The 17,447-nt window shown below is 46.9% G+C and overlaps 1 pseudogene; it reads left to right on the top strand.

Moving 5' to 3' along the window:
* The first annotated feature begins 1,811 nt into the window (after positions 1 to 1,811).
* Positions 1,812 to 17,447, top strand: part of LOC119445852 (SEC14-like protein 2) — a 70,081-nt pseudogene continuing 54,445 nt past the window's right edge.

Below are 17,447 nucleotides of genomic sequence, written 5' to 3'. Positions count from 1 at the left end.
GGGGATCGGTGTAAGCTTGGTTCTTTGTAAGCTGGCCTTCCGACGTTCTGTGTTGGAGTGAAGCCCACTGAAAGAAAAATGCGATGCGAACGGGGCCCGATAACGCTATCGCGTTCCACTGTTAAAAATGAAGGTTAAACGTCCTCCAATTTTTTTTTTTTTAGTTTTTGGTGCAGTACTCGGTTAAATTGTGTATCCCAGGTATTTTTTACTTCAGTCTTTCCACAACGTCACACTCACAGCAGAACAGAAAATGTAAAGGCTATACCGCCAAGCAGATGTCAAAATTCATGACGCGATGGGAAGCTGGTGCACGGATAAAAGGACGTCGACATATGTCTTTGGTTTATGAATTCTTTGTGGCTTACCAATGCTCCACTCCCGGCAGGGCTTATCTGTTCACTTTACTGCAATATAATCAATTTAAATTACTTTAATATTTCTCTTCATTGCCTCTTTACAAGGAAACGCCCCGCTACATATGAAAGTTTGCAAAAAATGTGGAGGACGCTTAAGCTTCGCCTTCAAGAGTGGAACGCGATATCATTCAAAGATCCCTGAATGCTTGTCAGGCTTCCCGGCAAATGCAGCTTTCTTTTTTCTCCACTTTCGCCTCTGTGCGCCGCTGCCGAGCAAGGTGAGGGCCATCTGGATTAGGGAGCCTACATTCAACGTGGCGTTGCATGTAGCTTCCTAATTTGGATGGTGTTATTGCAAGTAATTTTACCCGGGCGTGCCACTGTTGGTAGGGTAGAAATGCTAGAAAGTAGGTTTGTGTTTGTTTCCTCGTAACAGAATTTTGTTTTCTCGTACATTCAAATTACAATCCGACGCTATCATATCTGTAGGTAGTGGTTCAGTAGCACTTTATCATCTTTCTGAAGAATGTTACTTTGAGAAATTCAATTTTGTTCATTAACGCCTCTGCACCACGCAGAGGGCCTGCGTGGTCGGGGTGGTTCGGGATGAGTTTCACAGCCGCGGGCGCCGCACGCCGACACCGGATTTTCTGCGACACGGGGCCCTTAACGCTGTCGCGTTAAAAGATGAGGTAGGAGGCGCTAGACGACGCAGTTCATAAAATGGCATTCGGTGTTCTGAGTTCGTCTAACTGTACCAGCAGGCGAGGGCAGCTATAACCCCGCAAACGTTAACTCATCATTTTGGACACTGCAGGCGTGAGTCCACCGCTGTGTTGAATGCTACAGATAGCCTTATCGCCGAATGTCGTCAAAAACACCATAGCCTAAGAAGCCACATAGTACTTCGGTCTTCGGCCTCTCTCCGTAATAGGTCATTTGCCCTTTATTTCCCTCCGTTTCACCTCTTTTCACTTGAGTAAAGAAGAACCCGAGAATCTTTTCACTTTCATTGAATCGTTAACGCCTCTTCGCTTTCTGTTCTTGATTGGCCTTTTGGCTTCGTGCCGGAGACACGTGCCTTCTTCTCCAAACGCTGATAGAGAACGCGCGTACGAGCGCGTTATTTTGCCTGCGCCCCTCTCGCCGCTTTCGTCCTTACCGCGCAGTCCGTTTACCCCCACTGAGTGCAGTTCTTGTTTCGCCCGGCGCCCCCCCCCCCCTCCAACGAAACTCTCACTCCCTTCGCGACCGCCGGCACGCCTGCGTTCCGCTTCCTCGATACGAAACACAAGAGTTGGCGAAAGAAAGGAAGAGAGTTTCGCCGCTTGAGGCATGAGGCCCTTTGCGGTCACTCTCCCCCTCCCCCCCCCCCCCTCACGCGTCTCAGCCTCACCCTCCCTCGCCTGCCCTCGACTCGCGTTTCTCTATACGAGAGGGCGAACGATCCCGCGAGCGAGTGCCGACGACATAATTTCGCTTCCGTCGCGAGCGCGGGACCAGTATACCGGAGCACTCCGCTTGATTCGCGTGCTGCGCGTTATCGCTGTCACTGTAGCGCAATAGCGACATCGCGACCGGAGTAGTAGTGCACCCCCAAGTGCGGCAGTGTGATCGGAGATTCGAGACACCTGCTGGCGAATCGAGCCGGCTCGGTGAAGTGACTTCTGTGCGCCAGTGGAGTTGTGCGCGCGCGCCCCTTTCGATTTCTGCGAGCGGCCACACTGGACTCGATAGCGACGACGTCGGAACGGGAAGAAGAGGGGCTACGCAACGTTGGCTCGCCGGACGAGAAAGGGGGCCACCTGGAAGGAACGCCGGCTCGAAAGCATACCCCGAGTGTTGTTAGTGGCGGCAGTGCGGCGCGGGTCGGCGGCGTGTTTTCTTGGCCTCTCGTTTGTTGCGCAAAAAGAGCCCCGCGGTGAAGTTCCGGAGCCACCATGAGCGGCCACGTCGGGGATCTCAGCCCCAAGCAGCAACAGGCGCTTCAGCAGGTGGGCATACGCGACAGGACGCGCGCGAAATTCGTCAGTTGTACTTGCGCTTGTTCGCCAGAACGGCTTGCGCTTGTTGGTTCGCTTGTGAAACCGTTTGCTTAACGCTGCCGTTCCCTCTATCGCGAGGAAGCGCCTTGTCGCGCGTTATTGGCATCGCGTGTTTTGTAAGTGAAAACAAACTTTGAGTTTGGGTGAAAACACTACCTTAGAAACGTTAGCGATCAGCTGGACTCTTCGTTGTCATCGGCTTCGTTCGTTCGTCTGCGGGTGAAGGCGAATGCGTGACACGTTCTATGCATCTACTCTGTAGATCTCGAGAAAAAAACGTTTTATCCCACGTTGTCGGCGTATCGCTCGCTTAGCAAGGGGAAACAAACGTTTGTATCAAACAGAAAACTGTGTCAGATAAATTAGGGATTAGCCGGAATCTAGCACGAACTTTGGGATTGGATACGGGCCTACATCTCCTATGTACCGTGCTAGCCTTAATCGTATCCTGATTCGCTTATAGTGTACCTCGCTTTTACCAGACAGAGTGCCGCGCGCTAAGTGGAACAAGTGAGAACAACAGCTTCTTGCATTTAAAGACAGGAAAAAAGGAAGAAACGCTGGCGCGCGACTGAGATGAAAAAGCAAGTCTTTCAAACACTAAAGAAACAACGTTCTCAGTCATCGAAATTATGAATGTCTCGGGCAGCCTCAATAACAAAAGACGACGTCCTGTGCTAGGCGTTTAAATAATGGCTGAATCCTTTATAACCCACACAGGAACTGCGGCAGCCTTGTGATAAATCACCTGCGGACCGCTGTCTCGCAGTGTCCTCGTTTCGGACAGGGAGCTTTGGAAAACCTTCTTGTTAGCCGCTGCTGAACGAAAATGCACTGTGTCAGCTTTTACCTTGTGTGTAGTATAATGTGTAAACATTCGTAGCACCTGCGCATTCCAAGCAGCCGCAGCTACGGAAGTTGATGTTTGAAACTGATCAGTTCAAATAATTGTTATCATGGAACGCGACTCGCCTCTTGGCTTCTTGTTATGAGGCTGGAAGGGAATGGTACCGAGGGTTGTAAACCATCCCGAATTAAGCGGGACAGTCCCGACTTTTGAATAAATGTCCCGTGTCCTGACTTGACACAGTCGGAATGGCCAAATATCACGACATGCCTGAGCTCGGTTGCGCATTCTTTCTTTTCTTACTTTTCGTGTGTGCGTGCGTGTGTGTGTGTGTGTGTGTGTGTGTGTGTGTGTGTGTGTGTGTGTGTGTGTGTGTGTTGTGTGTGTGTGTGTGTGTGTGTGTGGTGTGTGTGTGTGTGTGTGTGTGTGTGTGTGTGTGTGTGTTCTGTTGCAATGTCGTAAACGTAAAGGTTATTATTTTTTTCTCGTGGTTCTAGGTCTGTTGTAGACCCTCACCGTTCACAAAACCTCTGTCTGTATTCATCCGTATTGGTAGATGTGTTACCCAGGTAACTATACTGCACTTTTCTTGTTGTAAATGGCGACATGGTAGGACTAAAAGAAACATGTTCCAACTTTGTTGTACGTACAGATTGTCGCCTCCTGGCACTGACAGGGTCGGCCGTCGCCTCAGCTATCCTCGAAAAGCAGCGCGTCAGTACGATGTTGGCAGATAACCGATAAAGAAAGCGTAAACACGACCCGAAGAGATAACGGTGACAGAAAAAAATTTGGAGGGCGCTTAAGGTTTGCCTTTGAGAGTGGAACGCGATAGCATTCAAAGATCCCTGACTGTCAGGCTTCCCGGCAACTGCAGCTCTCTTTTTTTTACTGCAACTTCGCCTCGGCGCGCCGCTGCCGAGGAGGCGAGCGCCATCTGGATGGCGTTCTTGCACGTATCTTCTACTGGGCCGCGCCGCTGTATGAATGGTAGAAATGCTCGAAAAGGGGTTTGTGTTGGAGTTTGCGCGTAACAAAATTATGTTTTCTCGTATATTCAAATTACAGTCCGACGCTATCATGCCTGTAGGTTACGGCCAAGTCGTACTTTACGATTTTTATGACGCATTTTACTTTGATAAATTCAATTAGTTCACCAGTGCATCTGCGCCTCGCGGAGGGTCCGCGTGGTCGTCGTGGTTCGGGATGATTTTCTTGGCAGGACAACGCCGTCGACACCGACACCGGATTTTATGCGACACGGGGCCCTTAACGCTTTCGCGTTAAAATACCAGGAGTGGTCAAAGAACTCGTGTAGGTGAAGAAGCAAGAGTGAGCGTTCGACGACATGTGAGCTGCGAGAAATATAAACGTATACGTATTTTGCTTCAGATCCCGAGTCTAGGTGCAAGAAATTTGTGACTGCAGAGACTAAAAAATATGCTGTTTGCTGATAAACGCGCGAATTTGGTCCCTCGACCTTTGCATACACCAACGGCTGATTCGGTTGCCCTGCACTTGGACGATGAAAGGAGCTCCTCATCGGGGGGCCGAGCTGTCATGTCTGGCTGGCAAGCTTGTTTTTCGAGAACGCTAAACGCATGAGAGAAAAGTGTCCTGCTCTTTTTGGTAACCGTCAGCATCGTACGAAGCACACAATGTCATATAAAGCGATTATGCCTGCTACGCATCGCAACAAACTTCACGACGTAGCCGCCACGAATAGTTGCTTTGGTCTATCCTGCTTTACCATTCCAACTAAAGTGTGCAAGTGGACATAGTGGATAATAGAAATATACATGAAAACAAGCCAGACACGGGTCGAGAGAATCACAGAACAATGCGAAGAAACCTGTATATCTCTTGTGGCCTGGAAACAAGCGATGCAACATCTATTGAAAATGCAACGTTGCAGCTGGATCTGTACTATGTCAAAGTACGGCAGCCGTCTTCAGATACGGTTCATGTTTTGCAAGCAGTGACCACGCGGCAGTAACTTAGTGTGGCCTCCTGTTAGGAAATCCTATACTAGCCGCGAGGGAACCAATCTTTGTAAGAGGCGCGCCACCGAATGCAGATAACAGCTGCGGTTCGCACTGAAGTAAAACGGAAGAAAAAAAATGTGGAGTTCCAGTGGGCGTCTGGTATTTCTCAGACACTGCGAGAGTTTGAAACGTGATAGAAGATCGTTATTTTGTCGTCTTTGGCTTGATTCCCTTACCGGTTCGCAGTAGTTTCGTCAACAGTTTTAGCACGAAATTTACCGACTGCGGCCCACTTCCTAATTATTCGCATTTACAGAGAAAATCCTTACGCGAACGTGGAGGCGACCAACAGTACCGCCCACGCGATTTCGACATTTGACAATGGATTGGTAGGCTTTATTGAGGCTGTGCTATACATATTGCAGGCGGGAACGTGCGTAATACTAGCGATGGCATAAATTAATAATCTACGTCGCGGGGTTCACGTAGTCGCGGAAACAAATTGTGTGCTGTCTTAACTAATTGCTCTAATAAACTCAGTTCAGCGTTGAGGCACCTTGATGAAAAATATAGTTTCAAAGTTCAGAGAGGTTCTGCTTATTGCAACGAAGTTTCGATATACATTCAGTTCAATTCATTGTATACTTATACGGAAGGCCTACGTTGGGACGTTCGATTCAACTTGCTTCTTTTACAGCACAGCCTTCCTTCAACCGCTATCACGCATTTTTTTTTTTTTTTGCCATATCTTTACCGCAATAACTGTGGACAGGTAACCGCTAGCCGCTCGAACTACGCTAACAAAAGACATATGATAGTCTTGAATGTCCAAGGCAAAAAAAAAAAAAAATGTATCAAGCCTCGAGTCTTTCTTTTTATAGCTTGGCATAAACGCGAGAGTCGCAAAGAAAAATATTGCTTGTCAATACGACGTGGCGTTGACTTAGTTGGTGATTGTTATAACTTGTGTGGTGTGGGAGAGACACCGCAAAGTTGATGCCCGTCTTCTTCTTTGCAGCGTGTCTTTCGCGTCCGACACGTACGATTCCTTGTCAATATATTGTTCCCATAGGTGTGGAGATCTTACGGGGATTTCTTTTTTCATTTTCTAGTTTATGGGAAACTGGTTTTACAAAATTTAGGACACCAACCCATTAATCAAGGACGATACAAACTGCTGTTGGCATTGAAGCCTTGCGTCGTCGAAACGAGAATAGACAGCACACAAGGTTCCTCCGCCATAAACGAGATAAAACCGGCCTTATATAAAGGAGTGATGAACATTGACCCAATCGATTGTCTTGCGTTTCTATTCGCAGATAATGGGGCCGAACTCAAGGTTAGGTAACTCTGCCCTTAGAGCTCCTCTTCGATCCGAGTCTTTCAACATACGAATTCGATGAACGAAGAAAAACGCAGCAACGTGGCCTTGGAGCGATTTTTTTTTTTATGTTGCATAAGAGAATTCTGGTATTTTCTCCAAGACTAGTAAAAAGTTTCTCGTGTAAATTCAGTGATAAACTTCCTAGTTTTCTTATTTAACTTAATTTAATTTTTTCTCTATATTTTTCATCTTCTTTATATGAACTCAAACATCTCATTTTAAGTAGCATCTCCAGCTTTCATTAAACTCGCTCTCCCTTTAACGCGGTACTTTGTTAGCGCGTCGTTCTGTCTGAGAAATACTAGGGGATTTTTTTTTCGCTTCTTCTTTTACTGCGATAAGCCAGCTGTTGTCATTTTGCACTCACGTAGACCGGTGCCGTGTGTAAAAAAAAAAAAAAAAGTTGAAATTCCTACGTATTGTTTGAGGTCACAACTCCAAAATCGACGTTTCTGTTATGGGTTATCGCCTGATAATTTTACCGAAATGCTGCTTCTCAATGCCACCGATGAGCATTCGAGAGCGTTGGCACTAACGTTCCAGCCAGCGGGAGCTAAATAGAAAACGTTTTATTAAGCACAAGTCCAGCTCCACTAAACCAGGCACACTAGGTTTTCAATTATGAACAACTATGAAACAAGATCTTGCTGCTGGCAGATATGGCGCCGAAGAGACTGTAATCAATCATGTTTGAACATTATACCGTAGCCTGCATTGTGTCAGGACATTGATATAACCGTATAATACTGCCGACCGCGCACAAGTACTCATGACGAAAGCTCAGAGCCGGCCCCTATACCATAAAGAGATACTCGGGCTCTACTTCTCAGCAGAATGCACCTTTCCCACAAACCTTTAAATATGTATGCTGAAACAGGTGTGTTCTTCTCCCATAATAACAAATATTGAGACCATCGGAGAATGATATTCCAAGCCAAGCGATAGCTTTCCGGCAGACGAACTATAAGATATACGCTGCTGGGGGACGCCTATTGGTTAGATCAGTTGGTCTACGCTATGAGGCGTGTAGGGTGCACACGGGCCTCTAGGAAAGGCTCGCGTTAAAAGCCGTAATAAAACTATCGTAAGGACTAGTATTGTGCACTGGGGGGTGGCATTATCGGGCGATCACTTTCGAGATACCTTCACTTTCGCGAGATTTCACGACACCAGCGCCAGACGCGTTCGACGTCTATACAGGCCACAGCGTTCGGGCACCTTGCCAGCTGGGCCAGGAACGTGCCAAGAACGGAGTCGCTCGTAGACGCCGACGCGTCCGGCGCTAGTCTCGTGAAATCTCGCGAAAGTGAAGGTATCTCCGACAGGGATCACCAGAGAATGCCGCCCCCAGGGTATCGGGATCTGCGCACAAGGTCATCACGTTTGATTACACCGTCTCCGGAATCGGCCCAGCTTTGATTTACACTGCAGTTCGGGATCGACCGAGTTTACTCGGTCAGAGAGCCGTCCACGCAAAGGAGGAAGAGCCAAAGGCGGCTTAGCTTTCAAATGCTCGGAATGGCATGTACACGAAGGTCACTCAATCTGCCGCCAGTATTCTTTCTCGTATACACTTATACCTCGTGCCAATTCGGCATCCTTGACGCAAGCGCTTAAGCGCACTGCTTCGCACCCCGGAAATCCACTCGCACGCCCTATGGCACTTGCCAGGCAGGCGCGGCACCTTGAATTTCGGCACCCTTGCACATGCGGCCGCGGCAGCGAAATCTCTCCAATGTCATTACTTGTGGCGGCAGGGGAGTGCGGGCTCTCCCAAGTGTGAAATGAGGCTGAGGCCTCGGAACGGCACCTGTGTTTGCGCATGTTTCGGCGGTCCAGCCTTGACGCATGCGCGAGTGTCTTCCTCGCGGAAAATTTGTATTGACGTTTGGGCACCTTGCTCCGAACTGCTTGGACGATTCCGCATCGGCGAAACTGCATAATGATGCCGCATGCATCACGACGTCATGTCGGAGGAAGCCTATTGGGCTACGGGACCCCCGTAACCTCGAAGAAAGCGTCTTGTTCACGTTCAAAGGGGTCCTTCCAACACCGCCGTTAGCTTTTTCTGCCTCCCTGTCCTTCGCCATATATTTCGTCTTGATTTGGATCGCCACACGCGGCGAGACGTTCCAAAACAAAACGCAGGCTATATGAGGCTCGACGTAGGTAATTTTTGACCAGCTAGAATTTTTTTAACGTGCACCTTGATCACGTTACGCGATGAATTTTGCATTCCGCCCCCATCGGCACAAGGCCGTCGTGGACGGGAATCCAACCCGCGACCTCGTACTCAATGGCACAAAACGACCATATATCTAGTGAGCCACGATGACGGTTGTATACGTTGTCTTCCGCGATTTACGCTATGTCGTCCTTTAACAGGATAACCGGCTATTAATAACAGGTTTGTTTGAGCGGTTGAGTGAAGCGCGTTCTGGCTGATCGCCGGGAAAAAAAATTCAGAAATGCAGGTTGGCATCCTCGGCTCTCGGATGCCAATTGACTAATTTAAAGGCAGGCTCCGCAATCTATGACGTCACAGTTAGCTGGTTCTCGAATTTTAAGACTGCTTCGCAAACCTTTTTTTTTGTTCTTGCGTCCCTCTCTGGCTTACCAAGCGTCGCCCATGCATGGTAAAGCGTGAGGACATGCGCTGAAAGTGGCATTGTACAGTTAATGTTATATGCTATATACTGTATGAAAAAAAAAATGACACGTGACATTTTGTTCCCGCGATGTAGGCAGGTGCAGAAGCTCCGCGCCTGATGAGTTATGAAGATTTCAGAATATTACAAGGATAATCATCGCCTATACTCAGCGCCCGCCAAGGGCCTGGGGAAGGCCAACGAACGCATTCTTTTGCGGCTTTTCACAAACACGATGCTCTGCCCGGCAATCCTTGAACATTTTGACCCAATGGCCACCGGCACGTACCACCACTGTGGGGAGGTGGCAGACACCTTCCACGTGGTCTGGGCCTGCCAAAGTAATCCAGCCGTACCCCCAACCCCAACCCTACCCGAGAGGACTGGGAGGCAGCCCTGCTTGGTTGCTCAGACCTCCAGGCCCAAAAGGCCTTGGTCCAAAGAGCCAGGCTGGCGGCTTCGACTAATGGGGTATCGGACTAGGGATCCAACCCAGTACAAAGGGCCCCACTAGGGGGTCCACACCTCTCTTCACACTGAATAAATGCTTTTCCTTTTCCACCACCTGATGAGTGTTTTCAAGACATCTAACGGTAGTGCATATCAGCGATGGAGCTGCTCCATTCAAGGCTGATTTTTTCAGAAAAGCGGCAACACATCTTGCTACGTGACACCATCTACGTTGAGAATATTTTATTCGAATTCCTTCAAATACGTTGAAAAGAATTAGGCGACGACGAGACAGGAGCAAGCGGAAGCACCAAGTATGAGAGGAAAAAGTTCGAAGGCTGTAGAAAATCAAAACCGTTATACAGACCCATGGTATCGTCTGTGGCGAGAAGGCAAGTGTGGGTATTGTATCAGCATCTTTGAGTTCGTCCTTTTCCATTCGCCTATCTGAATTTGCGCCTACCTTTCAGGCCAAATTGGTTCTTGCTTTACGTAAAAGTAACTTTGTTATAAGCTGTAATTTTAATCGATTGTCTCTCTGTTGATCGCTACCCGCACCTTAATTGTCAAATGCCTTACAATGGTCCTATTTTTTCGTACCAAGGCATGTAAGCCTCGTTCGTTAGGTGTGGGTGCCACGCCACAAAGGTTCAGTCCTAAATGAATCTGCTGATGCACTTGCATACCATGATATGCAAGTGCATCATGGTATGCAAATGCATTATTTCATGATCACTGCGGCGAGATCAGAAAATTCGCTACTCCAAATAAGTTTGCCAAATCTTCATTGTCCGCCCTCTGAATTTCCGCTACAAAAGTTTCTTTGGAGCAATAAATGGTGCTCCACTAGAATGTTTGAAGTACCGCTTACGAGACTACGTTGTCGAGTCCCGCCACTTAACGTTTGCCTTCACAGACCTGGTCTAGGTAGCCCTATCACTTTTGTGTCATTGCCGCTATGATAGTGAATCTCTAGAACGTTTCTCCTTAAGATGTCACCGTTTTCCTATTGAAAGGAAAATGCTTCTGGAAGAACCGTTCCGAAAACTCGGCCTGAGATTGACACTTCCTGTGGTCCTTAGCTTTGGTGCTACCGAACTGGGTTTTAGCCACGGGAACGTTTGTGATGCCTCTGCTATTCGCTCTAAGAGACAAAACGACTTGCACGGTAAATTGTTACCTTTTTCTTTTTTTTTCTATATATTCACATATTTATTTACTGTAATACTTAGTCACTGTAGACTTCGTGTCTGTGTCATTTTACTTTATTTCACAATTTTTCAGTTGTTAATGTATTTCAATTTATTTTGCTCAACATTCTTTATTCTTTGGAATCCTTGCACCGCCCGATTCATGTCCTATTCCCCATAGTAGGTTCAGCCATTTTACTAAGAAACAACCAACCAACGAACGTGCCCTAAGTGCCCGGCTTCTGCGTCTACGGCAGACATTCATCACCATTTGGTGACTGTGCCCTTTTACTCAGAATACTAGGCACAAGATAATCAGGGAGGCCAAACCAAAGGCTAATGTTCCAGAGGCCTATACCCGTTGGATAAAGTACACCAAATGCGCGAATGTATTACTGCAGTACCTGCCTCCCAAATGGCCGCATGCGTTTATTTGATACCCGTTTTGTTCATTTCTTTACTACCATATGCCTCGGGCAAATTCCCTTGAATAAATAAAAAAAAGAAACATGCCGATAAAATACTGCATTCCGACATCTTTCACGCTTGGCAATTTGCGCGATGTTTTAAACGCCACGCAGACAGACTTCGAGAGTCCTGGCGTTTGTTTTCGGAGGTCAAATTTTGGAGGTCACAACAGGCCCTATAGCGTAGCCGACTAGAATGGAGTTATGCACATTTAAAAGATTTTGGGTCTGGAGATGATAGCGATATCCGCCGTGAAAGCCTACTGCCGTCGCTGTAAATGCGTTTATACAGTTGAAGAAATTTGCTGGTCTGATGAGTTCCTCCACTATCGTCAAAGCGTGCCACAGGTTGCCTAAGCACCCTTACTCAATTCTGCATTCAGTGGAGGACTTACAGCCGCAGGACGATTCCGCTCGCTGAATATAGGCACCATTGATGGGACAACGGAAAAACCACAGGACCGATGCACTCGCCAAGTTTACATAACCTAGACAGCGGTCATTACAGCATTGCTTCGATTTGTTCATTTGGACGGAGAAAAAATGTCGACAGCCATTGTCTCCAGATTTCGTGTTTCCTGGAAATACACCGTACGCTCCAGGTGTGGCCATCGCTCACTTGAAGGGAGATAAAGCTCTTTGCCACTGACGAAGCTTTACGTGTGCGATGGCCACGATAGTGAGCGAGAAATATTTAACGACAGAGAGGCGGAGCAGCAGCGTATCAAGCATGTAGATGGACATGGAAAGAATGCTGCCAGAGGTGATGGTGAAATTTCAATAATATCGCCGTTCCGACGCGAACGCAAATTGTGCAAGACTTTTTTTCTTATGAATGTCAAGCAGACGTGTTTTCCGCTATGCCCGACGAAGTTCTCTGAATCGCCCGATAAAACCTTGAAAACTACGCACTAATATAACACAGCCCGTCAGCACAATCTTCTTAGTTTGGATTTCGTTTGCTTTTTAGCTTTAGGTCCACGTACTATGTGTGAATGTACGCCCTCCATGAACCCGCTTGCTCCGTCATGTCATCGCAGACAGCTTCCCGAGCAGTTTTCATGCTGCTCGCCGCACATGAAAATATTTGACCAGAAAAGTTGTTGTCACTGATCCCAGAGTGATTCACAGTGATGCGGAACTAAAGTGGAAGCTGCGGTTGGTATCGTGCATCTAAAAGCGCGATCGTGTGAATGCCACCCCTGCGCCAATTATCCATCCGCATCTCGTGCACAGAGTCGTAGCTCACTCTCGGGCGCCGTCTCGATCCCCGGAGCACACCCCATAGCTTCCCTTCTACTTCCAAACTATTGTGAAATAAAGACAAGCGGTTAGACCAACCTGTCCTTGTGAAAAGGTTCCGTAGTTTCTTATATAATTCCGTGTATTTTCCTTAATGAGATAAACTTCATTCGTAACTAGAGATTAACCCGGCCTGTACGAACAGGATGTTTCTGCCACCTTAGCCATGGCGTAAACTTATTCGGGTGCTCTAAATAGGAAGACGCGACTCGAGGCATGTTATTAGAGACTCCGTGGAACAATATTTTGCATTCGGTTCGGTTGCATTTTAGTCAAGATTAATTAGGTATTTTTCAAACGCGCCACCTTATGAACGAACGACGCTTTTAAACCTTGCGTGCTGCCGCTGAGAAATTCACAGGGCAGTGACGCAAGTGTTGGCTTCGAATTTCACGCCAGCGGTCGGTTTCGGTTGCACAGCGAAAATCAAGAGACGCGGCTGTTCATGGTGAAGATAAGCAGGATGAAGAACGTGACAGCGTCTCCGGCCTTTCACGTTTTCGATGGCAGCGTTAAAAGCGCTCCGTGGACGTGCATGCGTGGCACAATTGAGACTGCGAACGCGGGTATAGTCACATGACTTTTTCTTTTTTCATCATATCTCGCAGGCCTTCCTTCTGAGGCGCGAAAATGTCTACATGAGAGATAGAAATTTAAATACAGCTGAGTTGGATGTTTAGTGAAGGGCTCTACAACTACCTCATACGAAGTTTTTCTCTGCGTTTAAAGCTTGCCAAGTTAATCAATTATTCTTGACTAATTATACAACTAAGCAGAATACGAAAAGATGTATGATCTGGTGATCATACATATACAGAGTGACCAACAGCGTGCTTTCAACAAGTAAAGTTAGGTAGGACGCCCGGAATAAGGAATGAAGAAGATCGAGAAATACAGAACGAACAGGAGGACAAACAGGCATATATACAAACAGGCATATAATCTCGTACAAACAGGCATACATATTTTTCGCGCGTCATGCAGTAATGAATTACCAGAATGACGGGAAACGTGTTAGATGTTTAGGTGTCGGCCCTAAGTTCGAGCAATGCTGCTGTTTTATCTCAAAACGCTCTTCAGGAAATAGACAGTCCGCAGACTGTCTGAATGTACTTTTATAAAGGTGAATTATTTTTGAACCTCCTGGACAGCAACAAGGCTATTCAAAATGTCAATGAATGAGCATTTCTGCATTCTATATCTATACACCGAAGTGCGGCCACCTCAGTCATAAGTCGAACCCGTGACATTGTTCTCGGCACCTGAACGTCATTGCCATGAATTACCCCGTGACCGGCACCGGCGTGCACCAAATTTGATAGCCCTCCAAAACTCGACGCTGTAATAAATGACTAACTTTAGCCAGCTGTTTACGTCACGATAGACTCCATTCGCTGGGTCGTGGTTTCTATTTTATGTCATCCCGTAACCAGGCGTACTTCCTACAATAACTGCAGCGTCTGGCGATCAAAAAAACAACGGTTATATTACCATCATCGGCCCCTACAAACCGGTCGTCGGTTACGGTGAAACCCGTTAACGTGATACTCGTCTCTTTCCTTTTCTTTTTTTTTTTTTCTCTTCTTACTTTTCTTATGCCCGCCGGAATATCTCCAAGGTAATCGCTAACGCTCGCTGCCGGGCGCCGCCGAGCATAATGGCTGGGCAAATTCTCGCTCTTTTTTTTTTTACCTTCATTTTTTTAACCGTCGCGTGACATGTTGTTTCAGGTTACCTCTTGTGTCTCCAAGCTTTGCGAACGAGGAAACGAAGTTCAATAATAATAAAAAAAAAGGTCACAAGTGAACACGAGAAGGAGTACTTAACGATTCACCGGGACAAAAATGTCGCACTCGAAGACTCTGTATCATCGGAGCACTAATGACATTGGAGCTCGTGGCGCGGATAGCTAGTTTTGGCTCTAAGCAACAGCCGCTACCAAGACGACTCATTGTGATCCCGAGGGTTTCGCACCAGCCTGATGCGCGGCCACTGCCGAGACTTTCTGCATGCGCCGGACAAGCGAACGCCGGCCGATCAGTCGCGTGCGTCTCTATTATATATACGTACGAGGAAAATTATTATAAATACGGCGGAAAGAGCCGGCTGGCAAGCAGCACCTTTCCGGGGGATTTCTCGCTCCCCACCGATCATGCCAAGCAGCTCTGCCTCTTGTCTTTGGTACGGGGAAGGTATAGAGGCTCGCCTCGCTCGGATCGCTTGCAAAGCGTGTGGCCGCGCACAGTTCTGTCCGAGAAGCTCAAGTGGCGCACTTTGGAGCAGACAAAAGAAAGAAAGAAAAAAAGAAGAAAGAAAGAAAGAAAGAAAGAAAGAAAGAAAGAAAGAAAGAAAGAAAGAAAGAAAGAAAGAAAGAAAGAAAGAAAGAAAGAAAGAAAGACGGACGGACGGATGGACGGACGGTTTCGGATCATGTTGGAGAAAGAAAGAGAGAAAGGAAAGGGAAGTTAACCACTGTAAGTACTGGCTGGCTACCCTGTGCTGGGGAAAGGGGTAAAGGTAATAAAATGTGATAGAAGAAACAAATAAAAAAAAATAAAGTGAGAACTATTCACACAATGACGCGATGCTACGCGCTACAACGTTCAAAGCCGGTCGCACAATTCACAAGCCCTTAAAGCAGAGCCCTTAAGGCCTTGAGTGCCGAAACGCGTCTGGATTACTGTCTTAGAACTTTTTTCCTCTGTGGAGGGTCGATCATACAGTTTTTCGAGCGTGGTCGCCAGCACTTTTCTTGCCGCATTGTAACGGGGATCCTGTCGGAAGTTGCTGTAAACTTATTAGACGCGGCTGCTGTACGACAAGTTTGACTGGCCGCAGGCCGGATCTGCCAGTCTCACCGAGCCTACTGTTTAGCGCGCAGCTTGTCGTTGTGTTAGTCTACTTCTCCGGCATGGTAATCAGGATGAAGTCACTGCAAGTGACGTACGCTGTGTCTAGTACCACGTAACTTGCATTTCCATGAGGCTCTTCCCTGTATACTGATCCCTCCATGACACTGCTCTTATAGCAAGCTTTGTCACTCGAACCTAGCTGGTGCGCTCGAACATCGCTTTCTCTGCATCGCTGCACACCTCTGTAGAATTCTATAGACACGCGTGTAGGAGACGTCTGTGAACAAGTTGGTCCAAAGCAGCGAGGGCCATCTACATGGTCCATCCTGCCGGTTTCTTTAAATTCAGCATTGTTTATAGCGTCTTGCCCTGCGTGACACCAATGCAATATTGGTGTTTCATTTGAAGGCTAACAGAATTTTTTTTTAAAGTCGCCTATGACATATAGCACTAACCTACTTATTGTGCTGGGTTAACCGAAGAGGTGGACGTTGCTTATACAGAAAGTCAAAATGCATCATTGAACATTAACAAAAAACACTAATCAACTTTTTAACTAACCACTTCGGTGCATATAATGAAATACATGAACTGAAGCGAGTGATTTCACAAGGCACGTACACTTGGAACAAGTTTTGCAACAAGCACCACTTTTGAGATAAGCGCAGTGAAACTTGCGGTAAAAATGCCCTGTTATTCCGTTGACTTCTTTAACAAAAAGCCATTTTTTTATGCACTGAAGCTCAAAAATTACTGGGACACCAATGCATTTCGTTGCGATACTTTGGGAACGCATATATCGAAACTGGTGTCAGTCTCAGAATTCGTTCCTAGTGGATATGACATTCAAAGTCACCGGCTACAATTCTAAATTGCAATATTTGCCGTAATATAATTAGCTTCAAATTTAATAAATAAAACTTTTAATTAGCCAACTATTTATTTTGATATCTCGCACAATTAATGTGCGCCTTTGAGAGCAATCTAGCTCAAGAAGTAGAATTGTGCGACATGCCACGAGTGATTTTTAAAATTAGGATAACGATTAAAAATCACACGCCGTATAATTTAACACAGAATTTTCAGTTGAGGTGAAAGGACACGTAACAAAGTTTCAATTGATATCTGGTCAAGTCAGCCTCGCAGGAAATGTTGAAGTGGGTATGCTTGCTGCCTATCAATTTGCCGCCTGTTGCAACGAAGCTCTTTAAGAAAGCAGATGCGAAATGGAAATATCTTACCCAAAGCATTGTACTTTGATACAAACTCCAGGTATAGCCTTCCGTAAAGGGCTGATTCCAACTTAGTATGCACGATGCATAACTGGAGAAGGCCGTACCATTCTTCTTCTTTCTGGGGTTTTACGTGCCAAAACCAGTTCTGATTATGAGGCACGCCGTAGTGGAGGACTCCGGATTAACTTTGACCACCTGGGGTTCTTTAACGTGCACTACAACGCAAGCACGCGGGCGTTTTTGCATTTCGCCTCCATCGAAATGCGGCCGCCGGGGCCGGGATTCGATCCCGCGATCTCGTGCTCAGCAGCGCAACGCCTTAGCTGACTAAGCCACCCCGGCGGGTGTGCCGTACCATTTACTCGTGAGTTCAACGACTTAGGTTGCAAGTGGCACACACAGGCACCTTTCTTTATCGCATAGCACTGTCTTGGTGCAATTGCGGTCGCTGCATTAATTAATTCAAGTCACTACATTCGCCCGAATGGCATTATTGTTCAGGAGGCATACAGAATAGATACAAAAAAATGCTTATGCGGAACATTGAGCTCGTTCTTCTTAATTTCTTTCTTTGTGAATTACAAAGGACTGATATGCGATCAACAATGGACGGTTATGATGACTGGTTTTACTCTGGGAAAACTGCTCGGACTCTGAAAAGCTTTTCAGGCGCGAACCAGAGC

The sequence above is a fragment of the Dermacentor silvarum genome, chromosome 3 (genome assembly GCF_013339745.2).
Source record: "Dermacentor silvarum isolate Dsil-2018 chromosome 3, BIME_Dsil_1.4, whole genome shotgun sequence".
In the NCBI taxonomy this organism is placed as follows: Eukaryota; Metazoa; Arthropoda; class Arachnida; order Ixodida; family Ixodidae; genus Dermacentor; species Dermacentor silvarum.
This window is presented reverse-complemented; position numbering and strand designations above follow the sequence as displayed.